Consider the following 25,872-nt stretch of genomic DNA (forward strand, 5'->3'; position numbering starts at 1 on the left):
TAATTCAAGATAGAGAAATCTGGGGCTTATTTTCATGTTCTTATATCTTACCTATAACGGTCATAAGATCACCATAATTGCAAACAGAAAAAAATAAATGAAGATCTGATTTATGTGAATACTATTCTCCAAATGAGCTGATGTTTCTAAAAAGATTAATGGAGATATTTTAGTATGTTTTTACTATCTGTTGCATGGAACCTTTAGTAAACAGGAACACAGTAAAACCTCTGACATACTACCATGATTCAACACCTAACATGTTAAACATTAAAAATTTTTACTTTTATTTAGTGGGAAAATTTATACACAATGTGAATAAAGTATTTTATAATCCACTGTAAAGACCTGAAATTGTAGATTAACAACTCTGAGGAACAAGCCTTCTTCTGCTAAAAGAATCTAAGTTAAATTGTTTTCTTCATTTTTCAAAAGTGAAAATGTTGAGAAGTCTTTGATTTATAATAAATTTACATCCTTCCAGACACAAGGTTTCTAAACTATTTTATACTACTTGTGAGAATTTCTTTATTTCTCCCACCTCACCTAGGGTTGTTTAACAAATTTTAGGCAAAAGGCAATCCCTCATTTCCCTCTCATGGTACATCAAGAGAAGTTTTTCTATATTTCTTATATTTATAAAGGTGTTTTCTTTATTGTAGATATTTTGCTGTTTTTTAAGGCACATATTTCAGGCAAATATCTTTCCCCATCCCCTATAGTATCAGGTTTCTAATGTTAAGAAAAATTTGAAATTTGAGTAAAGACTTGGGCACAGTATTTACACTGTTTTGGATTCTATGTACTATGACTTCTCCAGTGATAAGCCATGTTTGTGCAATTGCTAAAAGTTCTGCAACAGTTTTTACACTTGAATTACCCCTCCCTGTTATGATTAGTCTGGTGAAGAGTAAACCATATTCTTTCATTAAAACCTTTCCCACATTCTTCACATTGAATCTCTCCATTATGAATTCTCTGGTGCTGGGTAAGGCTTGATTTATACCTAAAAGCTTTCTCACATTTAGTACATTTGTAGGGCTTCTCTCCTGTATGAATTCTCTGGTGCTGGGCAAGGCCTGCTCTTTGAGTATATTCTTTCCCACATTCTTTACATTTGTAGGGCTTCTCTCCTGTATGAGTTCTCTGGTGTTCGGTAAGGCATGATCTTCGATTAAAAGCTTTGCCACATTCTTCACATTTGTATGACTTCTCTATAGTATGAATTACCTCATGTTTGGTAAGGCATAAATTATTTTTAAAAGCTTTCCCACATTTGTTACATTGTAGGGCTTGTCTACAGTATGAATACTCTGGTGTCGAGTAAGGCATGATCTTTTATTAAAAGCTTTGCCACATACTTCACATTTATAGGGCTTCTCTTCTGTATGAATCTTTTGGTGTTGACTAAGGGTTGAAAATTCCTTAAATTTTTTTCACATTCTTTATATTTGTAGGTTTCCTCACTGCTATGCAATACCAGGTGTTTACAAAAGAACTTGCCACATTCTTCACAATAGTAGGGTTTCTCTTCTGGGGTGCATAACAGAGAGTGATCCTTGATTAAAAGTTTTGCCACACTCTTTAAATTTGTAGTGTTGATCACTGCTATGGTACCTGTGGTCTTTAGAAAGTGGTGTGGAACTTCCTGCTTGAACATATTCCTTAAATATGTGGGACTCCCTTTCAGGATGAGTCCCACTGTATTGAGGAATGCTTGCAGTTGGATAAGAAGCTCTCTCACATTCCTCACATTTGCAAGGCATCTCTTGGCTCTGAGTACTTTGATAGTGCTTTGAGCAATGAGGAGGGACTTTCTCACATCTGTCATCTTTGTGAATGTTCTGGGCACAATTACCACACTGGTGTTCCCTTTGATTGCAACAAAAGCTAAATTTGTTATGTGTTTTGCTAGATTCATGCTTTTTTTCTCCAATGTAAGGGGACTGGTAATGGCTTAGCATAGAGACCTGGCTGAAGGTGTTGCTTTTTTCATCACATGTGTTGCATACTTTCCAGAAATCTATATCTGAATTTTGATTAAGCAGTAGGGAGTACATAGGGGCCTTCCCAAAATCATTAAAAGTGTATCTTTTAGCACAAGAATAAATCTTTTGTTCATTGCAGAATGATGGACAGAGTGTAGAGAAATTTTCAAAATCAACACTTTCAGAAACTTGTCCTTCAGTTATAAATTGAATACTTTTCTGAGCTATTAAATTTTCTCAAGGACTGTCAATATTATTAAGGACATTTTTATTAAAAACTGTCTCTATTAATGTGTCTTCTTCTTTATAATATGATTTTTGATCTTCATTGTTACCTACACTGTTCTGTATTTTCTTTTGTTGTAAATAGTCAAGGTAACAATTTTTATATCTTCTCTTTATCACTTTTATAAATAAATGTTCTCCGTTCGGTTCTGGTAAAATATCCTGGGTATGATGAGAGGTTATGGCTGGAAAAAAATTGAATATAACAATTATTTTACATATTATAATACACTTTACAAATCTAACATACAATTATGGCAGTCAGAACTTCAATAGTGTAGCATCAAAGACCATTATTTCTCCATAAATATATGAACTAAATAACAATGGACAGACAAATGTACTTTGTAAGAATTACCCAAATCATCTGAGAATTCAGTGTGCAAGAGAAGTACATCATTAAGAAGAGTAATATAGCGAGAAAAGGAAAATGTGTTACTTTTATTCACTACAGGCCTTTTTCCTCAAGAATGTACCATTCTACAATTAGGAAAAATCAACCAACTTCCTTCTTTTCTCTCAAAAGGAAAAGGGAAATGTGAACATGAACATTTTTGGCTTTCTTGGCAACTGCCTTAAAAGCACTTTCTGTCTACCATGAGAAACCTGAATATAACAAATGTTGGATGACAATAACACAGATATTCAATAGGGGCAAAGAGTATATGGTCTCTAAGGAGAAATATGAAAAAATCTTTTTATTAGTAAGCACACATTACACACAAACACACACACAGGCACAGCCTATGTCAGTATTACCTAGATAAAGTCAACACATGGAGATCAAGACAAATAACTTGGTTTTTAATTTTATAACTTTGGTTATTTACTGATTCATTTCATTAACAAATTAAATTTGTTAAATTCATGTATTTACCAAGTATTTAATGGTATTTGAAAATGTAATATATGGTGAAATGACTAATGCTAGCTAAGGAACATTTCATCTAATCATCATTTTAGTGTTTAGAAATCATTGTATTCATTCAATTAGCATTTGTCAAAAATACAGTACATTTTCCAGTGTGGTGGTACAAGCCTTGATTCTGCACAACTCAGGAGTCTGAGGCAGGAGGATCCCAAGTTCAAATTCAGCCTCAGCAAACTAGTGTGACTGTAAATAACTTAGCAAGACCCTGTATCAAAATAAAAAGTAGTAAAAGGGCTTGGGATGTGGCTCAGTATTTAAGTGTCATACCATGGGCTCAAAACTTCTTATGTCCTTTAAAATAATATATTGGGCTGGATGTGGCTCAAGCGGTAACGCGCTCGCCTGGCATGCACAGGGCGCTGGGTTCAATCCTCAGCACCACATAAAATAAAATAAAGATGTTGTGTCCACTGAAAACTGAAAAATAAATATTTAAAAATTCTCTCTCTCTCTCTCTCTCTCTCTCTCTCTCTCTCTCTCTCTCTCTCTCTCTCTCTCCCCTTCCTCCTCTCTCTCTTTAAAAAAATAATAAAATAAAATAAAATAAAAAATATATATAGCGGTCTTTCATAAACACTCTGAACATGCAGGATTTGGTAACCATTTAACTCTCTGCACTTGTGAGTTCCACATGTGAGTCAGATGAGGCTGCAAATTATTTTCTGTGGCTGCCTTATTTCATGCAATGCAAAGTCCTGCATATTCATCCCTTGTCACTTTAATTGAAAAGATATCTCTTTTCTGTTGGTAATTGATTGTGTATAAATACCATCTTTTTTACTCATCCAACTCCTGATGAGCACACAGGTGGAGTCTATGTCTTGACTACTGTGAACAATATTTGCACTGAAGTAGTAGTGGAGCTCTCTCTTCAACATGCTGATTTAATCTCTTCAGGATACCTATTTAGAACTGGATAACAGGGTCATTTCACTTTTAATTTTTTATGTGTGGTGCTTAGGATTAAGCCCAAGGGTGTGATACTACTGACTTACTACACAAACCCCTTTAAACTTGCTAATTTTGAGACATGGTGTGACAAGCATCTTACATGTTCTCCCAATTACCTGGGATTTCAAACATGTAGCACTGTGCTTCCTGTTTTCCAGTTCTTTACTAACTCCCATATTGTTTTCCAAAATGACTATTAATCTACTATTTTCTGGCTGTTATATAGACAAATCCAAAGTTGTACAATACTCAAGGAAAAATGGACACTTGACTAATCAAAAGAAAAAGTTATTAACTACCCAAAAGACCTAAATAGCCTTGTGAAATAAGTTTAGTTTAGTGAAATAAATGAGAACACAGAAAACTGAGTAAAATTCAGATAAAAACATCATTACTAGACACAAGTAAAAATTGTGTACTTGAAGGATTTCTTAAGAAATGGTGTCTGAGAGAGTGGGGTGCGGGTTGGGCACAGCTGCAATCTTAGCAACTCCGGAGAATGAGCCAGAGGATCACAAGTGAGGCCAGCCTCAGCAACTTAGTGAGACTGTCAAAAATTAAAAATGAAAAGAGCTGAAGAAAAGAACAATGGAAAAACAACTGAGTTCAATCTCCAGTATCAATTTTAACAGTCTGAGAAAAGATAAATATGAACAAAAAGAAGAAGTCAAAATTAAAGAAGTTCAATTATATCTAAGTAGAAACAAAAAGATACAAAGTGCATTGTACTCAATTTTTCAGTGATCTCAAAGAGAGAATCTTGAGAGCACCAAAAGAAAAATGTGCAACTGAGAAGGGTAGTTGAATATAATTATTAGTCAATTTATTAACGGAAGCCTTGCAATACAGAATGAAACAGGAGAATAGCATCAAAGGGGTGATAAAACAAACTTCCCAACTGAGAATACTATAACCAGAAATACTACAATTCAACATGAATAAAAATAAAGATTTTAAATATGTATAAGTGCACCCAAACATTATAACTACTTAACCTCTTTTTCAAAAAATACTAAAGTGAATTATTCATATTGAAAAATGAAATAAATGTGCACAGCAACACAAGTCATATAAAATTTTAAAACTTTCATTGTAAGAAAAATTCATGTACCAATATAGAATTCAATATTACTGGACCAATGGGTCATAGAACACTTTTTCTATAGAATTTAAAGTATAAAAACATAAAAAGCCTCATAAACCTCTAAATATGTATGGAAAATAAAAATAAATGTGTCATCAATAACATAATTTTCAAAGGATACATAAATATAATAAATTTTGTTATGAATTGAAATCAACTTGTTGCCAGTTAAAAACCTAGTGTAAGCTTAAAATGATTTTTATAAAATATCAAAGTAAAAGACAAAATACTCATAGAATAAAGGGAAGTGAAAGAGGAATCAAATAATGTCTTGATAACAATCTAGAACCACAAGATAACCCAATTAAAAAAGAAAGAAAAGAGAATTAAAGGAAGCAGAGGAAACAAATAAAAAATTACAACTATATGCAGATTAGCAGAGACTAAATCTAAAGATGCAATTTGAAGGCAAAAGTGTATAAGAATATTACACACAAAAGTGATCAGAGGCTGGTGTGAAAATGATTATTGTATGTGCAACATACTTTAAAACAAAAACTTATGAGATAGAAAGTATTTTATCTCAAATGTAATTTTATTGGCAAAAGAAAAAAATTAAAAATTAAATAAAAATAGAAGCAAATATAATTGTACTGACAATGGAAACAAAAATCAGACATAATTTAATTTCATCTTACACTGCCCTAATTTGTGAAATATTGGAAATGGCCATTGAATTATAAAGTGTAGGTAAAAAAAAAATAGAAACATTAAATGATGGGAGGAAACCTACAGTACAACTCAAACTCTACTGTATAAAATGAAATACAGAAAAGGAAAAAATAAAAAGAAAATTTAACTAACAAAATTCAGAATAACCATCGATTGATTATTGTGCAAACCCTTTTATACAACTGTAGTTATCACCTATGATCATATAAGCAAAATGAGCAGTCATTCACTAATGTCAGAAAAGTTCCACAGAATATTCATTATAAGTATTCATAATGAGCTCTGATAAGGAAATTTCAATTAATAAAAACATAAGGATAAAAGAGAAACTACTTTCTGATACTACTATATTATAATAAATTCACCTATAAGTCTCCAGAAATGTGCACAGATTTCTGAGAGACATGTCAAATGATGAAAATGCCATCAGATCATGCTGACCTCACAAGCAAAGGGGAGTGCTTGAGATGTTGATTTGACTCAACACAGACATCCATGGAGGAGAAGGAGGAGACTAAAGAAGAGGAAACCATGCTCAATATAGGACAGTAGATGTCCTTCTAGGACAGTACAAGAAATAAACTTAAGCTCCTGCAAGACCATTTCTGTGGCATAATAACTTCTCCACCAACATTTGAATTTGGCTTCCTTCTTGCCTTTGGACGTCTCAATTGTGTCCTCTGTTTCATGAATTTCTGCCCACCTGGGTACATAGCTCAGGACTCTCCTCTTTGCACCAGGGGAGGGTGTCCAAATACAGCTTAGAGGCAATATGTTCATTGGAAAATGAATTGACTATTTGTTGGGATTATTACTGAGAATATTGATGCTTCTATTCTATCTATAAAGGGAAGAATTTGGATTTTGACATGTAGGTCACATCATTCTATATCACTGCATTACTATAAGTACCACGAATTTTAAGTGAAAAGTATACATCATTTTAGGAAAAAGAAAGATTAAGGACTGAAATAAATGGCATTAACATTTTCTTCTCTGTAACAAATATTGCCCAATCCTTTTTCTTGAAAGCAAGAATCTGAAACTCATTCATGAAGAGCAGAAGTGCCCAATAGATATTCTGCAAGGTAAGAAAATTATACAATTAGGAGTTCTGATTTATTTAGAATTCTGAAGGGAACTCTGCTCACCCAGGAAGACCAGGTTTCTGTAGGTCTCTAGCATCACTTCTTTGTATAAGTTCCTCTGAGCAGGCTCCAGGCATTCCCATTCCTCTTCAGAGAAATCAATGGTCACATGGGTGAATGCCAACAGTTCCTGAAATAGGAATAGATAAATTAAGAGCACATTGACCATTTGATCATTCACAGAGCTTGAAAGTTGGCTGAAGATGAAATGAGAGTTAGTAGACCTGGCTCTTAACTGATGAGTATTGTTTATTATTCAAGAAAATACTTCATAATAGTGATTTTCTGTATTATAAAACTCTGAGAAAAGAGTGTCACAAATCCACAAAAAGTTTTTATATTCTAATTTTACAAAATAAAATGAAAAATTAAGGCATCAACAGAGCATATTCATTTTAATTGTGAATTTATATATCATATGATAAATTGTCTATTTCTCACAGAAGAAAATTATGGTGAGAAGAAGGGTGATTTTTAAGTGCACAAGCATTAAATAAAATGAGGTTAATGTCTGTGAACTGCAGGTAGAATAAAATGAAAGCCTACAGGACTGTGGTCTATTTCAGGACCTCCAGTAATAGAGCCAATGTCTGTATGAAACAAAAGGCAGCAGAGATTGCATTCCCCAAAGCAAGCCACAAAAATAAAAATTACTAAGAAAAAGAGTTTCTGTATCAAATATGATGGTTTATGTAGATTATTTAGAAAATCCTACCAAAACACCTCAAGACAAAGACAAAGAAATATAACATTATAGGGAAAATGTGGCAGACAGCATTTAAACCAAGCAAATAAGGTTAAAAGAGTTGAAGAACAAATAGAACAAATTGGTACAAAGTGTCAGTCAATATAAAAGGACACATCATCGCTGCTGTGATGTCTGTGGCCAAATCAAAACTAAATGACATAACAAGTATTTCAGCAGACTTTCCATGGCATTGTAGAGATTGAGTCTCTTCTAATCATTCTGTTCTTTTAGGACTTACTTTGTTCTTAGGGGAAATGAATGTGCATTTTATTAAGTTTTGTGTATTTATAGATAGTGGAGCATCCAGATGGAATGAAAACAAAGCAGGTTCACTTCTTCTAATGACCCAGAAACATCCTCAATGGGAATCTAGGAAACCAAGACAATCCAATTTCTATTTATCAAAAAGAAAACCTTTTGAATCCCGCAGGTCACGTATGCCTGGCCTGGCTTTGATGAAAGTGAAAGAACAGAGGGTTCCTGATATAGGGGGGACATGTGTACCATATATGTTTTATACAGAGTTCAAGTTGACTGTTGTGAGAAGAAAGTGAAGCAAAGTGGATTTAAAACATGTTAAACACAATACTGGAACAGTGCAGAAGTAACAGTCTGCATGTTCCATAGTAGTTTGGGAGGAAAATTCAATGCTGCCCCTGACCTGGGAAACTCCTGGAAAATAACTACATCTTTCTCCTACTTCTCTAGGCTTCCTTCTCAGGAATGATTACCTACCATTCAAATCCATATCTGGAAAAGATGGGACTTATTAAAAAAATGGGTCCCAAGGATCTTCCTTAAAGCTCAAGATTACCTTAACTAGTAATCACTGAGCTCAGACCTCTCTGCTTTCCAAATTTATTTATTTAGTTTTAGATGAGAAAGAACCACTACCTAAAGGTAAAAGTATTCATACTCAGAGGGATTTTGTTTTCTGGTTAGGATTGAATTCAGGGACTGTTTACAGATTTACCACTAGCAACATCTTTAGTTCTTTTTACTTTTTGAAACCTGGTGTCCCTAAGCTTCCAAGACTGATCTAAAATGTGCAATCCTCCTCCATTATTGTCCTGAGTAACTGACATCTCAGCCATGCATCACCCGCTATGCTTGGCCAAATTCCAGTCCATGGGAGGCAACAAAAGTGTAAAGAACTTACATTTGTCCCTGAAATGGAAAAGCATCCATCTTTTCCAGAAAGTAACTGTAATATTTGGTTACTAACTCCATGATAACCATTTACTAAACAGAAATCATGTGAATAATTCTAGGATTTGCCAAATCTTATCTCACATGATTCAATATTAATCTCTAATATTCAGATGATAAGATCTATGACAAGTTGATTATCACATGTCTTCAAGGATGAGGAGGTGATAGCTTGGTCTATATGAAATTCACCTAGGCAGCTACCAATCAATTTTGAAAACCTACATTCATTTCTCTGCCACCATAATGGTAGATTTTTCCTATTCATTATTTCTCGTAAAATTTCCAAAGCTAAGCCCTGAAGTTCCACTTGAAATCGCTTTCCAAAACACAGAGCACATGGGAATCCCATGAAGAACCCTCTGTAGAAGAATAAATGCAAATAAAACATTTAAATAAAGTAAAATATGTCTGATTTTTTCCCTAAAATTCAACTTTATCCTGCAGTATTGGATATATATTTTTAATTTGAAGACTGATAGTAAAATACATCTTACAATTAGGGAAAAGTTGAAGCTGAAGTAAGTAAAGACATCTTTTGAAGGTGACAAGCCTGTGAAGAACTGTACTGACTGTAATATGGACAGGTCAGACCCAAGGTTAAAGTCAAGGCATCCTGACATTTTGGACATTCTTCATCCCCATTCTTACTCACTGAAGTACATTGTGGTTTCCTGTACACCCAGAGGGTGTGCGTTTTTTAGAATACTCTCCTGGAACTCACAACTCAGAGAAAATGTAGAGAGTAGAACCAATTCTTTTTTTTTTTTTAATTAATTTTTATTGTAGGTTGTTCAAAACGTTACATAGTTCTTGATATATCATAATTCACACTTTGATTCAAGTGGGATATGAACTCCCATTTTTACCCCATATACAGATTGCAGAATGGATAAAAAAAATGTGGCATTTATACACAATGGAATATTACTCTGCATTAAGAAATGACAAAATCATAGAATTTGGAGGGAAATGGATGGCATTAGAGCAGATTATGCTAAGTGAAGCTAGCCAATCCCTTAAAAACAAATGCCAAATGTCTTCTTTGATATAAGGAGAGTTACTAAGAACAGAGTAGGGAAGAAGAGCATGAGAAGAAGATTAACAGAACCAATTCTTTATTACCCCCACAACATAATTTATAGGCCATCAAAATCTCCATATAATGGAGGTTAAAGGAAAAATATTCATGTTACAAGGGGTTAAAATGTAGAAAAAATGATAAAAGAGGTTCCTCTAGGCCCCAGGTCAATCAGTGTTCCCCCAAGTCTCCATCTCAATCTGTTTTCTAGAAATAAATGATCAGGAGGCTGATGGTCAACAGACAATCTAAGAGAAATACCCCCATGGGTACCAAGTGTCACCCCAGACAGTTCTGAAATCCAGCACCAGGAAAAGAATAGGACACTGGATAAGGACATGCCACCTAGTAAAGTTTCTGTTGTACTGAGCTTTCCACTTGTGACATAAATATCTAAAAGTCACAACTTAGGAGTGGAAACATTTATTTCAGCTCACAGTTTCAGAGCACTCAGTCCATTCAGAGCACTCAGAATAGGACACTGGATAAGGACATGCCACCTAGTAAAGTTTCTGTTGTACTGAGCTTTCCACTTGTGACATAAATATCTAAAAGTCACAACTTAGGAGTGGAAACATTTATTTCAGCTCACAGTTTCAGAGCACTCAGTCCATGGTAGTCTCACTCCAAGACAGAAACATCATGGAAGAAGAACATGGAGAAAAGCTATTCAGCTCATGGCAGCCAGGCAGCAGAGAAGGAGGAAGATGCTGGGAGAAGATGATTCTGTTCAGAGCTACCCCAATGATCTATGTCCTCCAACTAGTTCTCTTCCCAATAGTCCAGTCAGTTTTTAGTGGACTGGTCCAAAGAAGAAGTCAGAGCCCTTATGGTCTACAAGCCCATCTCTCCACCTTGCTGCAACTGGGGACCATGTTTCAACACATGAAATTTTAGAGACATTCCACTTATAAACCAGAATACTTGTCAAAGATATGGTGATAAAATGAGTGTGCCTAGGGAAGAAAAAAAAAGGCACAAAGATTTTCAAAAGCAGATCTGGTGATTATTCTCTGCTCTTAAACCATGTGAAACATTAACCTCCTAAAAACATACATTTTCAAAAACCATCATCCATTACTTAGGGGTAAATGACAATTAAGATACAGCATTAGCTTCAAATATTGCATGGGTAAAAATTATTAATAATCCTGTGATCTGCAAATGAAAAAAATTGGTATTTTGGACTCTGTGGAGGAAACTCAAAAATAAAGAATTTTTTGTCAGCCCTGTGAGCAGCTTTTGAGGATCTAAGTTTTGAGATCCTACCTCTCATATTGTGGGAGAATCAGAGAAAATAAGTAACCCTGGGGAGAAAGGAAAAGCTGATTTCTGGTGCCAACAAAACACCTCCTACACAAAGACCACATCCACCAAGTTGGCTTTTCCCAATGTATACTCTGACAAACTGTGAAGACACAGAGATGTCAAAAGATGGCTCTTTGTAATGACAGATGCCCACAGTTTTCAGCTGCTGGCTGTTCTCCCACCCTATGGTCCAGAGGGGTCAAAGGGCTATAATTCCACAGTAATGAACTTAGATCAGCTGAATCTGGCTCTACTTTTAGGCAGGATATTTTCCCTCCACAGCTGATTCTCCCTTTTACAAAAAAAAAAAAAAAAACCTGCAGATTCTACATTTTCTGGCATTTTAGATATTCTAGCACTATTTTTAGATTTATTGTATGCTTGGGCCTCACAAGCAGAGGCCATTCCAGAGCTCTAGAGGCATTACACAATTTGATGAAACTGTGGAAAGACACCCCTTCCTCTCTTACTGCAGGCCTGATTGGAGAGTTTCCTCCCAGAATCTATGAATGGGGAGAGGCCCAACACAGGCACAGAGTGCCAGGAGGTGCAATCCAAACCCTGGCTGAATGATGTCAGAGTGGCACACTCTTGGCTGCAGCTTTTCTCAGCAAGTTGCTTGCTCAGAAAGAACTTTTCGTATCTTGGCCCAGCTTCACTCTAGGCTTCAGGAGATACCAGAACTGTCCCCTCCTTCTTTATTGGGCTACTCCTGTATCTTTCTTCTACACAGGGAGTCACAAGTGTGCATGTGTAGTATGACAACTCAGTTGGTGCAGCAAGCCAGCTCTGGCCTCAGCACAGGAGAAAAGCAAAAGCCAAGCCTGGCTACACCAGCAAGGAGGGAGCTAGGTGAGGCTAGTGTCTGTAAGATCAAGGCTTCTGACACTTTCTCTCTCAGTCTATTTCATCACAGCAAAAATAAATAAATAAATAAACAAACAAACAAATAAATAAATAGTAAGTAACCCCCCAAAAAACAATTATTAAACACATATAAAATTGTTGTCATACAGCAGTAATATTTTTTAAAAATGAGTTCAAAGCAAGAAAACACATATTTTAGCTAGCTCATGTAAGGAGTCTGCATGACCCACATTTCAAGAAGGCAACCTGTTTAGAGGAATAAACATGTATGCAGAGGATAAACCTGTTTGCAGAATTCAGAAGCTCTGGAGACAGATGGATGGATGACATGTATCTCCAGAATGATTCAGTCTCTGGAGGAGAGGTTTGGAAATCCAAGGATTTAACTCTGGGAGCTCAACACCTTCTCCTGTCCTCCCAAAAATTTATATAAGAAAAACAAGCAAGTTCAAAGAACAGATTGATAAATTCAACTCAATTAAAATGTAGAGAAGTTCATGAAAATGTAGTATGAAGTGAAAGGAACCCTGCTCCCTGAGAAATTATCTGTATGAAAGAAATATAAATAAAAATGCATTGTCAGTAAAATATGTAAAACAGGAAGAATTAATAATTAAATGTAATAAAATGATGGAAATTGTGTTTAAATTAAAAACTACATGAGAAAAATGCTGAATGTCAGATTATGAATAAAGGTAATGTAAAATGACATCAAAATAAGTAAGGGTAAGTGTTCATGAGGAACAAACACATGAATGAATGCCCAGATGATTGGCACATTTCACTGATAGTTACTAGTAAATCTGAACTTATGCATAATATACAATCCATTGTATTTCCCAACGAGTAAAATATTCATGAAACATTAATATTTGGGAAAAAATTAAGAAAAAGACACTGTCAATATCATCACAACACAAACTTGAAACAATTCCAGATCCACAGGCAGTGCAAGGAGTAAATTAATTAAGTAGAACAGAGCTCCAGACAGCAGCACAGCAGCATGTGTTTAAGAGAGCCAACAAAAGAGTGGTTAAAAAAGAAAAGAAAAGAAAGTCTTAACATAATCCCAATGGAATAGCAATGAGAAAATTAAGTTATACAAAGCTCAAAACTACTACAATCAAGCAAAAAAAAAAGGAAAAAAAAAAGAAAAGAAATGACTCTAAGAAATACATGGTAAAATTATGAGCAGTGACTAAGTAGTCACAGGACTGTCATTGTCTCTGTGCAGAAGGAAGAGGAGGTCCATGAGACACACCAGAAATGCCAAAACCCTTATATTTATCTAATGAGGACTCCAGGGGTGTTTGGATTCTCATTTTTGAAACACAGCATTGCTTCATGGAAAGAATCTTGGTTTCTTCAGAGCATTTCACCTAATTCACTCCTATTTTTAAACCATAATTAATACTCTTACACTCATATCAAAAAATAAAAATTTCAAGTACATGGATAAACTAGAATTGTATGACTAAGATTTTATGAAAGAGACAACAGGGAAACAAATCAGGTCAGTAGCCTGTTGTACTCACTATTCAAAAAGGAACTCACACATTAGAATAAATGCATCCCCACAGGGAGCATTCACTGTAAAATTGCAGCCCTGCAGGGGTCATTCCTAAGGAGTGAGTGAGGACATCCTGAGCAGCTAAGGAGAAGTTTCTCTGAGGTCAATGCACCCTTTTCAGAGTGTGGAAATGCTCCCTTTTCTAGGGTTATGATTCTCACCAGTGAACAACACATAGCTAAAGTTAGTTTAAAGTCCTGACATTTAATGTCTGCTTTCTGAAACCACTTCTATCAAAAAAGAATGTGAATTTCCACAACATCAACCAATGTCCTAACAACTGATTATCCAATAATTCAATTTTGACCCTTGGTAGAAATCCCACAAGTTTATGGCTCAACCCTGCAGTACTTTGCCTAACTGGGATTCCAGTTACAACCTTATGATATCATCTATCCTCTTATCTACTTCCCATAAGTTGGGGGACCCTACAACTACCTTACATGTTGAATAATTTGATATAACTATTGACTCAGAATAAAGGAAAACATTTGACTTTGTGCACCATCTTTTCATAACTCAAGAAATTAACACAGAAAAGATACACGGAGCATGAAATGTGGCAGTATATACAGCAGGTTTGAAATCCTAGGGAACTGTCAACTGAATACATTGATCCATCCATCCTTGGTGTTCTTCTAGCATCATATTAGAGACTCCCCCTGCCTAAGCTGGGCATGGTGGCGCACAGTTGTAATCTGAGTAAGGTGGGAGGCTGAGACAGAAGGATCAAGAATTCAAATCCAGGCTCAGCAACTTAGAGAGGCCCTAAACAGCTTGGTGGAACCCTGTCTCTAAGTAAAATATAAAAAAGGGCCAAGGACATGACTCAGTGGTTAAGTGCCCTGGATTCAATCCCTGGTACCCAAATTAAAAAAAATAAGTAAAAAGAGTCTCCCTACTGGTTATAACTTTGATGATCCTCTCTATGTTAACTATAACCATCCAAATACTCACAAACAAATAATTGAACAGTTTGCTTTTAGTGGGCAGAACAAAATATTTGTTAACTTAAAACTGGCTTATGGGCTGGGTTTGTACCTTGCACGTGCGGGACCCTGGATTCAATCCTCAGCACCACATAAAAATAAATAAGTGAAATAAAGGTGTTGTGTCCAACTACAACTAAAAAATAAATATTAAAAAAAAAAACTGGCTTAAATTTCCATCCTGCCTCTAGCCCCATTGATACCGACTCACCTCATCCTCAGCTAAGACACACTCTTTTCCTGTCCCCTCCTAAGTACCTGCTGGCTTCATGGAAAAGCATTCTTTGATCTTATTTCTGAATTTCTGTTGTTGTTGTTGTTGTTACTGGGAATTGAACCCAGGGGCAATTTATTACTGAGCTTTGTCCCCAACACTTTGTATTGTTTTGACCTTTCATGGTTTCATGAAGTCCTCCAGACTGACCTTGAACTTTTGAGTTTCTAGCCTGCATGTCTGTGTTCCTGAGATTCCTGGCATTCACTCTGATGCCCAGATTGATCTAAACTTTCTGTTCTTCATCAACCCCACCCATTCCTACCTGCCAGGAGTTCTCTAGAAATGTGTCAGGGTCCACTTCATGCTTTGTACATAATCCTTGCTCCTCATCCACTGAGACTTATTTTAAAACTGACTTGACTTTTTCTTCTACTTTTTCCTCTGTTTCCTAACCATGGGGAAAACTAGATTAACCTACTTCCTGTCTTAAGTCAGAACTTAAGCCAGGTTTTATGTCCTTCAGCTCATGTACCACAGGAACCAAGAAATCTGGACTTTAGAGCTGATGCAAGAAGTTCTGAGAAATAGCTCTCTCAAGGCTATAAGGGAATTATGACTTCTGACAGGGCACAACTGGTGGGTAATATATATTTTTTATTTTTAATTGATTTTATTTTTTAAATACATGACAGCACAGTGAATTACAATTCTTATTACACATATAGAGAACAAATTTTCATATCTCTGTTCTGGTGGGTAATATTTGAGTCACTGCTTAAAATAACCTCTGTTCACTGGCAATTAGAATCACATCCTTTGGGACAGGAGTCCCTCTATTTTCTTTTCTTTTTTTTTTTTTTTTTTGTAGCATAACAATAACACTTTTATTTTTTCCTCAAATCCCTTTTTTCCATATTGGAAAAGGATTAGGGACAAGGACTAAGATTTTGCTATCATATTTGGTCACCATGAAGAAAACTGAGTGCCCCTCCAGCCTTCTCAGGCAAGCCTGGCACTCAGAGCAACCCCACTTCCACACTGAGGATGCAAGGTGCTTATTAGTCCATTGACAGCTGAGTCTGGAAAATTAGGAGACAAATGCATTTGCCTCAGGTTGTCCTGGATGAGGGGTAACTGTAAGTAAAGGAAGGGTCTGATGGGTCTTTCCAGGAGCTGCCAAGGATCATTGTCTTCTCTCTATGAATGGTGTGTGTTGCTCCTCCATGGGCCTACTCTGGGAAAAGAAAACTTAATGCAGTGAAGTCATGCCAACGTGGACAACTAGCAATCTCCTCAGGAGGCACACTGCAACCCTGGATTCTACACATCAGGTTCTCTACAGGGAAATATCTGATCCCTCTGTAGACATCTATGGCATAATTGGTGTCAAAGTTGTGGTAAAATAGCATTAGGGGACCTAGGACATATTTCCCCAGCTGGTCTGTTTTCAGGGGTCCCTTCTGAAGACCAGAGAGTGGGAGAAATCTTTACTACAAGGACATCAGATAACACTACATTCCAGGATATTAAAAGAACTCAATTTTAAAACTGTTTAACTTCTCTGGTAATTAGAGAAATGCAAATCAAAACTACTATAAGATTTTATCTCACTCCTCCAGTCACAATGGCAATTATCACAATACAAGAAATAAGACTTGTCAGTGAGGATGTGAGGAAAAGGGTACACTCATACATTTCTGGTGGCACTGCAAATTGTGCACCCAGTATGGAAAGTAGTCAGGAGATTCCTTAGAAAACTTGGAATGGAACCACCATTTGACTCACTCCTTGCTTCCCATTCCTTGCTCTATACCCCAAGAACTTAAATCAGTATACTATAGTGATGCAGCCACATCACTGTTCATAGCAGCTCAATTCACATTAGCTAAACTGTGGAACCAACCTAGATGCCTTTCAGTAGATGAATGGATAAAGAATCTGTGGTATTATATACACAATGGAATATTACTCAGCATTAAGAGATAAAATTATGACATTCACAGGTAAATGGATGGAGTTGGAGAATATCATGCTAAGAGAAGTAAGCCAATCCCCCCAAAAGCAAAGACCAAATGTTCTTTTTGGTAAGTGGATGCTGATCTATAATAGGGATATATCGGGGGAAAGAATGGAGAAACTTTGATTGGGCAAAGGGGAGGGAGAGGAGGGGAGGTGGCATGGGGGACAGGAAAGATGGTGGAATGAGATGGACATCATAATGTACATGTATGACTGCACATATGGTGTGACTGTACATCATGTACAACCATAGAAATGAAAAGTTGTGCTCCACTTATATACAATGAATTAATATGTATTCTGCTGTGATGTATAACTAATTAGAACAAAATTTTTAAAAGACCTTATATGAACAAGAAAGAAGGTACAGCCTTTGGAGTTCTCCCATGGACACTGCAGATAGATCAATCAGTAGCCTATCGGTGAAAAAAAAACTTGACCACACAGTAAAAAAGTGTCCTCTGCCTTTATGGTATGACGGCCACTTGTGATATACTACAGGAGGTTGAGAAACCCACTCTAGGACAGCCCACTAGTCTGTGTGTTCCTCATGGAGTCCACAGCGCTATTTACACTCATATCTTCTATGATCCTACAGTGAAACCTCAGGGACCCTGTTCTTCAAACTCAGGGAACTCAGCATGGATTTTGAGTCCTCTTCCTCACACTTTGAAATACCTAGTCTCCCTTCATCACAGCCCTTGATCCCATGTCTCTGTGTTCACACCAGCCTTCTCATCTCCACCTCCCCAGGTGCTGGCACTCTCCCTCCCTCTGCCACAGTTAACCTTCCAGCCTGCTGCATCCGAGTCTCCAGCTGGTCCCCAGCTCCCCCTCCCCCTCCTTGCAGTCTGCCAGCCTCTCCTAGCAGCCACAGTCTCACATCCTGCCCAGCCTTTCCTTCATCCTAGGATTCACCTCACATGCCTCCTATGAGAGAGCACCAGGCTGGGCTGGGGTCAGTGCTGGAGCCCAGCCCACTGTTGCCCACTTCTCCTCCCCTTTTTCTATGATTGAGTAAAGAGGGAGTCACACTTCTCTTTTACCGTTTGCTTGCTTTGCCTTTAACTAACACTTCTCTAGAACTACGTGGAAAACAGTACTAACTACTGGGGAGAATGGAGGGGTGGTAAGAGGAAGAGGGCAAGGAGGGTTGTTGGGGATCATCAATGCTCTGTGTCTTGACATAGAGACAGAAAGTGCTCCCTCTATGGTAATTCAAGGATCTTTATCATTTTGATGTTTGCTCTGTTCTTGCTCAATAAGATCAAATTTATTACATAAAATTTTGGGAGGGATGTAAATGAGTACTAGAGGACATTTTGTAGTAATGGATATAATAAGTTTGTTGACTGCAGTCCTGGTTTCATGGGTGTGTACAAATGTCCAAACATAAAAGCATAAACCTTTGATATATATAGGTTAACATATGTCCATCAAACCTCCATAAGGCTGTAATAAAGTGGGACATATATAAAACTGATGTTAAAAAGGAAACATACAGTCTTTAACCAGTAAACTATAAAAGGACAAATAATTTATTAGCAAGTAATCAGGCTCAATAATTTGGAAAAAGCAAATTTTGTGAAAATAACAGTAAAGAAAATCCTAAGCAAAAGAGCAAAATTTGAAAATAAACACAACACAGAGTATCACTAATGTCAAATTTGTTGCTTTAAAAAACAAATGAAATTGAAAGAACTATGATAAATTTGACAAGTAAAAATAGTGTTAATTATATATTATATAATTGTACATATGCAACAATGTTTCTATTAATGTTGGAGAAATATTCTGGAAGATGTAAGATATTTCTATCATCGTAGAGAGTAATGACAAGCCCTAGATGGTATGAATTACTATGTGCATAAGCTATATGCTACAGCTATTGTACCTGAAGTCTATCCCTAACCCAAAAACCAGTAGTCCATACGTGTGTGTTACAATGTTACACTGTTCAGCATAGACCAGGTAATGAAAGGAATAATTAGGCTGTGGAATTGAAACAAAACCCTTCATATATCCCTTGATATTAGACAATGATAAATGATAGAGATTACAGTTCAGGAAAAAAAAAATGACATTCCCCCCCCCAAAAAAAAATGATGCAGGAATAATTGGACAACTGTGTGAAAATAAAAATGCTACTGTACCCTTCATTCATGCCACATAAAAACTCATTTCAGATGCAATAAGTTCTGAAATAAAAAGAAAATATAAAGCATTGGAAAGTTGATGTAAGAAAGGGTGGGCTAGGGTACATGTGGTGGTACACACTTGCAATATCAGGTGCTCTGGAAACCAAGGCAGGAGGATCACAATTGTGAGGCCAGCCCCAGAAAGTGAGCAACACCCTGAGGCAAAGTAAAATTTTTCAAAGGACTGAGGATGCAACTCAGTCATAGGATACCCTGGCTTCAATCCACAGTATCACAAAGAAGGGTAAAATATCAATAAAAGTAAAAGAGAGTTATTTTTCTACAAAGTTACATAAAAATAATATTTTTTAAAATTTTATAAATTATACAATATTAATAAAATTCTATTAATCAAATGATACCAATAAAGGGTGCAGAGAGATGAAGTCACAGAGTAAAAGAAACTCATTTCCTCACATATAATCAAATATACAATGAAAGGTTCAGAGAGAGACCCCAAAAGAAAAGCAGGCAAGAAATTTGAAAAGTCACTGTTTACATGAAATATGTGAGTGTTCAATAATCATAAAAGACTCAACCTCTTTGGAAATTAGAGAAATGTAAAATAAAATCACATCATATACACAAAACTAAATAGTATTGAAGAACATATGGAGTAAATGAATGTTCATGAAGTGAAGGTGGAGTTTAAGTTGTCATTATCTATCTGTGGAAACTATTTTGCTACTAAAGATACATGATATTCCCCCACCAGAAACAGAGGCTCCTAGAAATGGCAGCAGATGTGAACCCTAATGACATAGAAGGACATAGCTGTATTGCCCAAAGACCCGAGGCCCAGGGATGTGCCTAAGGATCCTGCACACTCAGGAAGAGGAACAACAAACTGTGGGAAATAATGGATTCTAGGAGCCAGACACATTTATGTCAAAGTACATACAATTATTGTGATAGTGTACAACATGTCGGTTTTCCATAAATGTCAAACAAATATTGCATGTAACCCATAAGCATATTTTTAAAAGAAATGGGGACAATTTATGAGAAAATAAAATACACAGAAGAACATAAAAGACTCAATTACACACCCTATGTGTAGATGACAAATGTCTTCATTACCAAGGTGATCATTTCCCCCAAGTTAATCTGGAATAACATCCCATAAAAAAAATTTTTTTAAGAGAGACAGAGAGAGAGAGAGAGAGAGAGAGAGAGAGAATTTTAATATTTATTTTTTAGTTTTCAGCAGACACAACATCTTTGTTTGTATGTGGTGCTGAGGATCGAACCCGGGCCACATGCATGCCAGACGAGTACACTACCACTTGAGCCACATCCCAGCCCCTCCCATCAAAATTTATTGTGCAAAAGCAGCAGGTATCATTTCCTGACACTAATTATATGATTGAACTATTATTATAAAAATAAAGACTCAGGATTCACAATACAGAAAATTCCACAGATATGTCAAACTATTTTCATGTATGTAAGAAAAAAAGAAAGAAATAAACATATTTAATGTGATGAATGATACAATGAAATCTAAAGGTAGATGTTAGAACTGGAGGCGCAGATCACTGGCAGAGTTGTGCAGCATGGGTATGGCTCTGAGGTTACAGCACAGTACTCCCCCAGAAGCAGAGATTAAGGGGGTTGATATTCCAAATGGAACAGACTAGGGGGCTGATGACTTTCCCTTCATGATACACACAACAAACATGTGCTCCTGTTTTGAGTCCCTCTTAAACAGACTCCTAAATGAGTTGAGAAACTTCTATACAATGGACAACTGAGAAAACACCTACCATCAAATGAGTAGGAAAAGTTGGGATACACTTAGGCCTTATTCATGCCTTAAGCAATGAGCCTATATGGTTGGGACAGGATACCCCCAATCCAGTGTCACCTTGAGTAGAGAAGATTTGGGTCATAAATATAGCATATTTAACTAAATTGCCTGTAGTTGGGCCTGAATTTATCTGGTGCACAGGGAGGAAGGGACTAGAAATACACCAGTATCAAGACCAGAGGACAAACTAGTGGTTTTCCATGGCTGTGCATAATTCCTGGGCTTCTTCCCTGGGACAAGGACAAAGGAAGAGTTGAATCTCAGGGTCCCAGTTTATCCCTAGAAGGGATTTTCCAGCAAACTCTGCAAATTGCTGTTGCTAACAGCTGAGCTTCTATGTGACCAGCACCAGAGTTAACAGGGAAACACAGTCCACCACAGGAAGACCAAGTGGGAAAGCAACACTTCCTGAGCCTCCCCCACTCCCCAGCACCTTAGTAGGAACCTGGCCTGCCAATTCTTTCTCTAAGGAATTTGAGTATGCAAAATTTAAATGTCCCAACTTTAACTCATTCCATTCAACAGACTGCATCTCCAAACCCCAAACCCTAGGAGAAATGGCATTTGTGCATATGTGTATCTCCCCAGATTACAGAGGAGGAGCTTCACATTGGTGTGCAAGCACTTCTGTGTACTACAGTCCCCACCAGGAGTGAAGAAAAGTGGTTAAAAACCACAGATCCCGATTTTGCTTGTGTGTTATGGTTGTTATTTTGTATCAGGGATTGAACCCTTGGGCATGTTACAACTGCATCACATCCCTGGCCCTTTTATTACTCTTTTTTTTTTTTTTTTTTTTTTTTTTTTTGCGAGGGGGTACAGGGTCATGTTTAGCTGCTTAGGGCCTTGCTAAGTGGCTGAGTCTGGCTTTGAACTTGCAATCCTCCTGACTTGGCCTCCCCAGATGATGGGATTACAGGCATGCACCTCCATGCCCACCTACAATCTCTGCTTATTCCCTTTATTTCTAGAAGAGGTTCATGGCTCCTTTTCCCAGTGGCTACAGGGCAGCCTGAATTCTAGCAAGCTTGCAACAGGAATTTAGTGCACCAGTCAAATTTAAGACCTCCTGCAGCCTGAGCAAATCTAAAAAGGTAATGAGGGGTCTGATCTTATGGAAATGGAAGAAAGAACCTCTTTTACATGGTAACATATAAATTTGGTACAGAATATTTTTTATAAATAGCATGAAAGTTGTTTCAAAACTAAATATAGAACTACTATATGATGCAGTGAAAATAATACTGGGTACACAGCCAAAGGAACTGGAATCCCTCTGTTAATAAATGACTTCATACTCATCTTCACTTGGCAGTATACACAGTAGCCAAGGTAAGGAAATAAGTGCCTTTTAGATAAAGATTCCTCTCACCTGCAGGACACTCAGCTACTCCTGAGAGACTACACCCTTAAATTCAGACAGCTCTCTAACAGGATAAGACCCAGGTACTGATGTTCGTGAGACACTCCAGGAGAACTTAGGCCAGTTGTGGAATCCCACATCAAGCAGTTCTGAAACACAGGACCAGGAAAATATTAGCGAGAGGGATGAGAACCCAGTGACAAAGTCTACATGGGAGAAAGTCATTTTGACACACACAAATTTACACCATGAGACTTTTTGTTTGTTTGTTTGTTTGTTTGTTTGTTTTGGTACCAGGGATTGAACTCATGGCCACTTAACCTCTGAGCCACATTCCCATCTTTTTTTTTGTATTTTATTTAGACACAGGGTCTCACTGAGTTGCTTAGGGCCTTGCCCTTATTTAGACACAGGGTCTCACTGAGTTGCTTAGGGCCTTGCTAAGTTGCTGAGGTTGATGGATCTCAGGATGCTCCTGCCTCAGCCTCCTGAGCCACTGGGATTACAGACTGTTGTAAGAGACTCAGGGCCACCAAGCCCAACACCACATGAGTCTCATACAGATTCACATAAATGTTGTATCTCACATGGGAACATGTTTGTTAAGAGAAATGTGTAGGATTTATGAGAATCTAAAATAGACAGAAGTCCATAAAAGACTCAATTATACACCCCATGTACCAGTGATAAAAGTCATCATTACAACAATGACCATTTCCCCCATACTTATCTATATTATCCCATCAAAACTGCTCTGAATATATATGAATATATCACAGTGAATTTCACCATTATGTTTATCTATAAAGCATTAGTTTAAAACTGTAAATAAATAGAAGGAAGACCAGGAGAGGAGGGGGAATGAGGAGCTAGGAGGAGAGGGAAAGGGGAAGTACCACTAAAATGGAGCAAATTATACCCATTATGTATGAATATAATGCACTAATAAACATATTCAGCATGCTTTATTTGTAGTGGAATAAGGAACCAAAGAATAAGTTTCTAAAGTTTGTCCATAAGTTAAATATATGTTCATTTAGCAAGAAACTTTTTAATAAAGCAAAAGGAGTAGCTATCATTATGAGATAGTATATTATATGAAACTATAATACTACCATAATGATCAAGGAATCACAACATTAAAAAATCCATAGAAGAATCCATATAATTGTATTCTTTTTTTCTTGTTGTACTGGGGTTTAAACCCAGGGCGCTAAACTACAGAGGTACATCCCCACCCTTTTTTTGTATTTTATTTAGAAATAGGGTCTCACAGAGTTGCTTAGGGCCTCACTAAGTTTCTGAGGCTGACTTTTAACTCCTGATCCTCCTGGCTTATCCTCCTGAGCCGCTGGGAGTACAGGTGTGCACCATGTGCCTGGCTGAAAATTATATTCTTAAATTCAATAGAACAGTCTTTGTAAATCCAACCATATCTAGGCCAGTCTCAGCAACTTTTCTCAAAATAAAAAATAAAAAGTTCTGATGTCGCCCCAAAGACCCACTACCAACAGTAAGCTTCTCTTCTTGTCAGCAAGATCATTACAAAGAATGTCAGCAGGATTCCCCCTCCCCCCTCCCCCAGAGCGCTCACTGTGGTTTGAACTTTCTCTTTCTTGTAAAAGGCCGGTTTAGAGACAAATGTAACAAACTCCATCTCAAGAGAGCTTGCTGTACATGTTATTATTTTTGTTTTCCTTGGTAAAATAATAACCTGTGAAACCTCTCTGTATCCTAAAAATATGGGACAAGGAGTAGCTGCCCTGTAACCACGCACTGACTATAAATCTCAGAGAAGTTCCCTGCCAGGGTCCCCGCGTTGTTCCCTCTGGAGGCTGCAACTTAAGTAAACCTGCTGCCTGCGAATTCCTCAGGTGCCGCCCCCCTCCGCCCTACATCAGAACCAGGGATGGAGCTCCTGTAAAGCACCCTGCGGAAGGAAGGTTGGGAAGGAGGGAGAAAAAGCAAGAAAGCCAGCTAGCTCAGGAGGACGGCAGCAGCGAGGCCCAGAGCCACTGCTCCTCTCCTGCAGGAAAATCCCACGTGAAGAGACTTCTCTGATCTCCATCCCACCTGTCAATCACCACCCACCTGGGAAGGCGGCTGCTGCTGGCGCTCTAGGGCCAGCTGAGGGAATGCAGCAGGCTGGGCAGGAGCTCCGCTGCCGACACGCTCCCCACCTGCTGGCCAGGACTGAGGGAGCGCTGCCAGGAGGAGGCTCAGGCCCAGGACCCCGGGGTCCCCAGCAGCTCCTGGCCCCACCGCAGCCAGTCCCGCGGTTCAAACGATCTCCCTCCCCGGGCTCAAGAGGCCCCGCCACACTCACCATTTCCTGGCGCTCGGGAGCCAGGCGGCCACCAGGGATCTTCAGCAACTGCAGGACAAAGCCACCTGGGACCCCTGGGCTGGCGTCAGAAGCGAGATCGCAAGAAGGGCGGCTCAAAAGGAAAGGGCCCGGCCAGATAGCGGAAGCCGCCAGGTCCTCTCTGGCTGTGCGGGGATTGGATGGTTCTCCCCGAATGCTCTCCGCTGCACAGGGCTGCAGGCCCGCCCCGCAGGCTGAGTCCAGAGAGCCTTCTTTCTGAGTGACACTAGATGACATCCAACCCAGGAATCAGTGAGGCCAGAATGACAGGTTCCTGGTGACAGCTTTTATTTTTTCTCTTGTAGTTAAAGCAACGTCCTGGACCTCATAAATTGACTTCCAGACAACTCACGTGTTATTGAATCAAGCCTTTATTGAAGCACATCTGCCACTGACCAGGAACATAGTCTGCTCCGGATCCCCCAACAATAGCAAGGACAATTGCAAGGGCGCTCCTTTTAAGCTTAAAAACCACGAAAGGGATGAGGAGGTTTGGCCAAAGCAACCAAGCCAAGTTACAGAAGGCGGAGATTGCAGTCAGGCTGCGGGAAGTTTAGCCAATCACAATTAGCCCAGTCACCCCAGCTACAGAAACAAAGCCCCCTTAGATAGTTCCATGTTCTTGAGGGTCTCTACAAGAAAAGGAAAAACAACTTGCCCCAGTCATGACCTTTCTATGTGGCACGGCTGTTTTACAAAATGGAGTTATTAAACAAAATGGAATTACTTTGGCTTGAATCACATTCTTGAGGTCTGCGAATTGGACAAGAGAGCCTCAGGCTACAGCTAATCAAGGCAAAGTTTCTTCTTAGAAGAAAGAAGAAACTAGCAGCGCCAGGGAAAATGTGCGATGAACCTCTCATACAAGGTGACTTCAACTTATGAATTATATGCCTGCATAATATTCACGAGTGGAAATAATAAAATGACAATTACTGTGCAATTTCTTTTAACTTTCCTGCTCTCTCATTGTATGAGTCTGCAGATTGGCCTGGGAAACAATCCCCTA

At 37.8% G+C, this 25,872-nt stretch overlaps 1 pseudogene across 1 annotated transcript; it reads right to left on the bottom strand.

Annotated features, from left to right (window-relative positions):
• Window positions 1–499: 499 nt before the first annotated feature.
• On the bottom strand, window positions 500–24,925 carry LOC143379912 (uncharacterized; annotated as a pseudogene). The gene is made up of 3 exons (XR_013088581.2): window positions 24,825–24,925; window positions 7,123–7,249; window positions 500–2,458 (listed from the first exon to the last, which is right to left on the bottom strand). The product of XR_013088581.2 is annotated as an uncharacterized LOC143379912 (transcript).
• Between the last annotated feature and the right edge of the window lie 947 nt (window positions 24,926–25,872).

Source organism: Callospermophilus lateralis, chromosome 14 (genome assembly GCF_048772815.1).
Source record: "Callospermophilus lateralis isolate mCalLat2 chromosome 14, mCalLat2.hap1, whole genome shotgun sequence".
Taxonomy (NCBI): Eukaryota; Metazoa; Chordata; class Mammalia; order Rodentia; family Sciuridae; genus Callospermophilus; species Callospermophilus lateralis.